Source organism: Balaenoptera ricei, chromosome 3 (genome assembly GCF_028023285.1).
Source record: "Balaenoptera ricei isolate mBalRic1 chromosome 3, mBalRic1.hap2, whole genome shotgun sequence".
NCBI classification, from domain to species: Eukaryota; Metazoa; Chordata; class Mammalia; order Artiodactyla; family Balaenopteridae; genus Balaenoptera; species Balaenoptera ricei.
Genome location: NC_082641.1, coordinates 145,062,350 through 145,070,387, shown reverse-complemented (window position 1 = coordinate 145,070,387; position 8,038 = coordinate 145,062,350).

The following is an 8,038-nucleotide window of genomic DNA, read 5'->3' as shown; positions in this document are numbered from 1 at the left end:
ATTCTGTGATTGCACACAGTAGGTTTCCAAGTGATGGATTATATTGCCTCACCTTCATTATACTGTAGTCCCCCCAAAATGCTCAGAATACTCTCAAAAGGGAGTTTCGTGTTCTCTAAAGTGCCTTAAAAAAAGAGTTATTGGAGTGTTAAGTCCTCAGTTTTACTTGAATTCCCACCATTCAACAAATAGCTTGTCAATTATGCACATGGCCTAATGGACCATGATTAATTGACTGCCATGGATGATACTTTCAACAATTCATGTGACTTTAAAAGAAATAAAAGGAAGAAATGGAAGGAAGGAAGAAAGAGGGAAAGAAAGAAAGAAAGAGAGAAAGAAAGAAAGAAAGATTGCTTTATTCCTGAAAATCCAGTGGCCACCCATCTATACATAGGTAAGCTCAGTGTATAAATTTTGTCCTCCCTGGATTTAATCTCCACAGGTACTACTGGATAGATATTTGTTCCCATCAGGTTAATATTTTCACAGCTAATATCTGGTAAATAAAATCAACGAAACATCTGCGCTGGGTTTTGTTTGTCAATGTTAAAGGGGGCCGAATGGAGTGAATCACATAATTATACCAATCCCCTCACTTGCTATCACATGCTGGACATGAAGCTCTAATATCAATATAAACTGCATTTGATCAACATGCAGGAGGAATGCAAAGGCACTCCCAGGTTTTTCTAATGTTCTTTTCTACCTTTCGAAATTGAGTGGCTTTGTATAATCCTCCTGAAACTTCACACCTCATACCACTTCAAAGCCCAATGCTCACACATGGTAGCATTAGAGGAAGGATTATTAAAGACCCCCATTGGAACTGTGGCCTATTCATTTTCTGTGTAAACCATGGGGTTTCTGTGCAGACAGTGATGTGCCAACACAAACTCAGACAGCTGCTGTACGAAAGCTGCTCCTAGTGCAGGTGGGGAAACAGCTTGTGATATTAACAAGACTAGATCCTTCTCGTGGCTTTCTATAGCCTTTATTTAAAATACAGAAAAATGCTTTCAAAGACTTATTTATAACTGTATCAAGCACAGATTGCACCAACATTATGCTGCAATGAGCACATGTGTTATTCATACTGATATTAAGTAGTTTTCTTTTTTGAAATAGCCATAAAGAAGAAAAAAAATGTTTCCTGCGGATGATTTCAGATAGGAGTTACTAAAACCATATCAGCAAAGCTAACTTGGCTGAAAATAGCTTTTTTGGAATTTTAAAAAATCATGAAAACAAACAAACAAAAAGATTCAGTGTAAACTGTGAAATTGAGACACAAGAAACCGATTTTTTTTTAGACAAAGGTTTTACAGATATCACAGCTGTCACATGCATATTTTTTCTCCTTCATATAAAGACCATAAGTAAATTCAATTAAATATTCCACATCACTAGAGAATTGTATTATAAATTTTCTAACTCCTCAATAACCCTTAACAGAGTTCTTAATATTAAAAACATATTCATTTTTTCCCCTGATGTCTTATTAAGCTCCTACTCTGTGTCACAGTTCTGTTAAGTGTTAGGACCAATGTAAAAATATCCAAGCTATGTGTTGGCTTTAAAGAGCATTTACCTATTTAGGAAGACACAAATGTTCATTACGTGTCAATGAGAATTAAAACTGGCAATAATAATTAGTAGTTATGGGCCAAACAATGCAGACTCAGCCAGTTAATAGTTATGTAATTTTCAGAAATGTACTTAAAGTCTCTGGCCTCAGTATATTTATCTTTAAAATGAGGGTCAAAATATTACCTATCTTATCGGGTTTTCCTGAGAAATAAAGGAGGTATTATAAACAAAGCACTTAAAAATAATTAGCCACATAATAAGCACTCAGGAAATAGGAGTTGTTCTTTTTCTATGGTTAATTTATAGGAATCGTGGTTATTTGGGCAAGATACTGACTAAGGAACTAACCAGAAGAAAAGTATTTTTTGCACTCAGAGCATTGGAAATATTTGATGTAATAATTGAAGAAAGGACATCTCAAGTATGGGGACAATATTGAGCAAAGTTATCAAACTACGAATGAGCTAAAGTTGTATTTTATAAAGTGATAGAGTCATAGGAGATATATTTGTAACAGAGGAATGAACATGTAGAAAATCTGGATGCTACATTGGTAAATGGATATCAAAGAGAGACATAAATGAATAGAGTAAAGGACAAAATTCAGATGACTTCCTAAGTAGTACTCAATCATTTTCACCTTTGAATAATTTTTAAATTATTTTTTGAAATTTCAAAATTTTACCGAAGGTATGATTTCATTTGACATTCCAAATATATTCACTCGCATATCAAAACTATAAGTTGTCCACTTTGTTCCACTGTATCCACATATTCACATTGCTTTTAGTCTGTTGAATTTCCATAATATTCCCATTTTCCTACTACTTGACTTTTATTTCTTTTTCTTAAAAAAATGCATTTAAAATTTGGCCGTTCCAAGCAACTCATATGTCTATCTTAGCATGAACATACACATGCATGCGTGCACACACACGCTCTTTCTCCCTCCCCTTCTCTCTCTCTCTCTCTCAGGTTTAACTTTGAAGGGAACTCTGCTTTACTTTTGGGTATTTATTGGTTTTAGAGTCTTGGGCAGTCATTTATTCTCTTTGGGGATCAGTTTTCTTAATTATACAAAAATTAAAAATAATGCTTCTTTATTAGCAAAAGACAGTGAAGATAACAAGTAACAAACAGACTAAACCCATGAAATTAGTATAAAGTATGAAATAAGTATTGTTATTATTTTAGAATCCTTAATATTGTTGCTTTAAAAAAAATCTTTAGGAAAAGTCTTTCAATATACCCATATTCGTCAAATATAATTGTTGAAATATTTTTTAAATGATTAGCTAAACCAACCACAATTATATGCTTAGAGAAGACTAATCTTATCATTGGGAAATATCAACACACTCTACTCTTCTTAAAAATAAAGGAGAATTAATTGTTTCAAACAGTTTTGTTTCTTTCAATACTAGAACCAAGTACGTTCAAGGTGAAAAAAATTAGTTTAAAAATTACGGTAGGATTATACTAATTGCATTTTAACATTGGATTAAAGTAATAATCAAAATAATAATTTTAAATATTATTGATAGAAAATTTTAAAATAAAAAATATATACACAGAATTACCAATACTTTATATTTTACTTTATTACATTTGTTTTTATCAAATTATTTTACTATCAAAACTGACTATAGAGGGGAGGGGCAAGATGGCGGAAGAGTAAGACGCAGAGATCACCTTCCTTCCCACAGATACAGCAGAAATACATCTACACGTGGAACTGCTCCTACAAAACACCCACTGAACGCTGGCAGAAGACGTGAGACCTCCCAAAAGGCAAGAAAATCCCCACGTACTTGGGTAGGGCAAAAGAAAAAAGAAATAACAGAGACAAAAGAATAGGGACGAGACCTGCACCAGTGGGAGGGAGCTGTGAAGCAGGAAAGGTTTCCACACACTAGGAAGCCCCTTCGCGGGCGGAGACTGCGGGTGGCAGAGGTGGGGAGCTTCGGGGCCACGGAGGACAGCGCAGCCACAGGGGTGCGGAGGGCAAAGCGGAGAGATTCCCGCACAGAGAAATGGTGCCGAGCAGTACTCACCAGCCCGAGAGGCTTGTCTGCTCACCCGCTGGGGCGGGCGGGGGCTGGGAGCTGAGGCTCGGGCTTTGGTGCTAGCCGGGAGGGAGTCCGGGAAAAAGTCTGCAGCTGCTGAAGAGGCAAGAGACTTTTTCTTGCCGCTTTGTTTCGCGGCATGCAAAGAGAGGGGATTCAGAGCGCCGCCTAAATGAACTCCAGAAACGGGCGCGAGCCGTGGCTATCAGCGCGGACCCCAGAGGCGGGCAGGAGACGCTAAGGCTGCTGCTGCCGCCACCAAGAAGCCTGTGTGCGAGCGCAGGTCACTCTCCACACCGCCCCTCCTGGGAGCCTGTGCAGCCCGCCACTGCCAGGGTCCCGTGATCCAAGGACAACTTCGCCGGGAGAACGCATGGCGCGCCTCAGGCTGCTGCAACGTCACGCTGGCCTCTGACGCCGCAGGTTCGCCCCGCCTCCTCCGTACCGCTCCCTCCCCCGGCCTGAGTGAGCCAGAGGCCCCGAAGCAGCTGCTCCTTTAACCCCGTTCTGTCTGGGCGGGGAACGGACGCCCTCAGGCGACGTACATGCAGAGGCGGGTCCAAATCCAAAGCTGAACCCCGGCAGCTGCACGAACAAAGAAGAGAAAGGGAACTCTCTCCCAGCAGCCTCAGAAGCAGCGGATTAAAGCTCCACAAACAACTTGATGTGCCTGCATCTGTTGAATACCTGAATAGACAACGAATCATCCCAAATTCAAGAGGTGGACTTAGGGAGCAGGATATATTAATTTTTCCCCTTTTCCTTTTTTTGTGAGTGTATAGGTGTATGCTTCTGGGTGAGATTTTGTCTGTATAGCTTTGCTTTCACCATTAGTCCTAGGGTTAGGTCCATCCGTGTTTTTTTTTTTTTTTTTTTTTAACTTAAAAAATTTTTTTTTCCTAATAAATGTTTTCTTAATAATTTGGTCCTTATTTTCTATTTTTAGAAATTAAAAAAATTTTTTAATAAGTTTTTTCATATTTTTTATTTTAAAAAATTAAACTTTTTTCTTAATATTTTTTTTCTTATTTTTTACTATAAAAAATAAATCTATTTTTAAAAATTAAAAAAAATTTTTTTCTGAATACATTTATTCTTAATAATTTTTTTCTTATTTTTTATTATAATAGCTTTATTTTATTTTATTTTATCCTCTTTCTTTCTTTATTTCTATTTTTTTCTCCCTTTTATCCTGAGCCGTGTGGATGAAAGGCTCTTGGTGCTCCAGCCAGGCATCAGGGCTGTGCCTCTGAGGTGGGACAGCCAACTTCAGGACACTGGTCCACAAGAGACCTCCCAGCTCCACGTAATACCAAATGACGAAAATCTCTCAGAGATCTCCATCTCAACATCAAGACCCAGCTTCACTCAACGACCAGCAAGCTACAGTGCTGGACACCCTATGCCAAACAACTAGCAAGACAGGAACACAGCCCCATCCATTAGCAGAGAGGCTGCCTAAAATCATAATAAGGCCACAGACACCCCAAAACACACCACCAGACGTGGACGTGCCCACCAGAAAGACAAGATCCAACCTCATCCACCAGAACACAGGCACTAGTCCCCTCCACCAGGAAGCCTACACAACCCACTGAACCAACCTTAGCCACTGGGGACAAATACCAAAAACAACGGGAACTACGAACCTGCAGTCTGTGAAAAGGAGACCCCAAACACAGTAAGGTAAGCAAAATGAGAAGACAAAAAACCACACAGCAGGTGAAGGAGCAGGGTCAAAACACACCAGACCTAACAGATGAAGAGGAAATAGGCAGTCTACCTGAAAAAGAATTCAGAATAATGATAGTAAAGATGATCCAAAATCTTGGAAATAGAATAGACAAAATGCAAGAAACATTTAACAAGGATGTAGAAGAACTAAAGAGGAAACAAGCAATGATGAAAAACACAATAAATGAAATTAAAAATACTCTAGACGGGATCAATAGCAGAATAACTGAGGCAGAAGAAAGGATAAGTGACCTGGAAGATAAAATAGTGGAAATAACTACTGCAGAGCAGAATAAAGAAAAAAGAATGAAAAGAACTGAGGACAATCTCAGAGACCTCTGGGACAACATTAAACACGCCAACATTCGAATTATAGGGGTCCCAGAAGAAGAAGAGAAAAAGAAAGGGACTGAGAAAATATTTGAAGAGATTATAGTTGAAAACTTCCCTAATATGGGAAAGGAAATAGTTAATCAAGTCCTGGAAGCAGAGTCCCATACAGGATAAATCCAAGGAGAAACACGCCAAGACACATATTAATCAAACTATCAAAAATTAAATATAAAGAAAACATATTAAAAGCAGCAAGGGAAAAACAACAAATAACACACAAGGGAATCCCCATAAGGTTAACAGCTGATCTTTCAGCAGAAACTCTGCAAGCCAGAAGGGAGTGGCAGGATATACTTAAAGTCATGAAGGAGAAAAAACTACAACCAAGATTACTCTACCCAGCAAGGATCTCATTCAGATTTGATGGAGAAATTAAAATCTTTACAGACAAGCAAAAGCTGAGAGAGTTCAGCACCACCAAACCAGCTTTACAACAAATGCTAAAGGAACTTCTCTAGGCAAGAAACACAAGAGAAGGAAAACACCTACAATAACAAACACAAAATATCTAAGAAAATGGGAATAGGAACATACATATCGATAATTACCTTGAATGTAAATGGATTAAATGCTCCCACCAAAAGACACAGGCTGGCTGAATGGATACAAAAGCAAGATCCATATATATGCTGTCTACAAGAGACACACTTCAGACCTAGAGACACATACAGACTGAAAGTGAGGGGATGGAAAAAGATATTCCATGCAAATGGAAATCAAAAGAAAGCTGGAGTAGCAATTCTCATATCAGACAAAATAGACTTTAAAATAAAGACTATTACAAGAGACAAAGAAGGACACTATATAATGATCAAGGGATCGAGCCAAGAGGAAGGTATAACAATTGTAAATATTTATGCACCCAACATAGGAGCACCTCAATACATAAGGCAAATACTAACAGCCATAAAAGGGGAAATCAACAGCAACACAATCATAGTAGGGGACTTTAACACCCCACTTTCACCAATGGACAGATCATCCAAAATGAAAATAAATAAGGAAACACAAGCTTTAAATGATACATGAAACAAGATGGACTTAATTGATATTTATAGGACATTCCACCCAAAAACAACAGAATACACATTTTTCTCAAGTGCTCATGGAATATTCTCCAGGATAGATCATATCTTGGGTCACAAATCAAGCCTTGGTAAATTTAAGAAAATTGAAATAGTATCAAGTATCTTTTCTGACCACAACGCTATGAGACTAGATATCAATTACAGGAAAAGATCTGTAAAAAATACAAACACATGGAGGCTACACAATATACTACTTAATAACGAAGTGATCACTGAAGAAATCAAAGGAGAAATCAAAAAATACCTAGAAACAAATGACAATGGAGACACGACGACCCAAAACCTATGGATGCAGCAAAAGCAGTGCTAAGAGGGAAGTTTATAGTAATACAAGCCTACATCAAGAAACAGGAAACATCTCGAATAAAAAAACCTAACCTTGCATCTAAAGCAATTAGAGAAAGAAGAACAAAAAAACTCCAAAGCTAGCAGAAGGAAAGAAATCATAAAGATCAGGTCAGAAATAAATGAAAAAGAAATGAAGGAAACAATAGCAAAAATCAATGAAACTAAAAGCTGGTTCTTTGAGAAGATAAACAAAATTGATAAACCATTAGCCAGACTCATCAAGAGAAAAAGGGAGAAGACTCAAATCAATAGAATTAGAAATGAAAAAGGAGAAGTAACCACGGACACTGCAGAAATACAAACGATCATGAGAGATTACTACAAGCAACTCTATGCCAATAAAATGGACAACCTGGAAGAAATGGACAGATTCTTAGAAATGCACAACCTACCGAGACTGAACCAGGAAGAAATAGAAAATATGAACAGACCAATCACAAGCACTGAAATTGAAACTGTGATTAAAAATCTTCCAACAAACAAAAGCCCAGGACCAGATGGCTTCACAGGCGAATTCTATCAAACATTTAGAGAAGAGCTAACACCTATCCTTCTCAAACTCTTCCAAAATATTGCAGAGGGAGGAACACTCCCCAACTCATTCTACGAGGCCACCATCACCCTGATACCAAAACCAGACAAAGATGTCACAAAGAAAGAAAACTACAGGCCAATATCACTGATGAACATAGATGCAAAAATCCTCAACAAAATACTAGCAAACAGAATCCAACAGCACATTAAAAGGATCATACACCATGATCAAGTGGGGTTTATTCCAGGAATGCAAGGATTCTTCAATATATGCAAATCAATCAA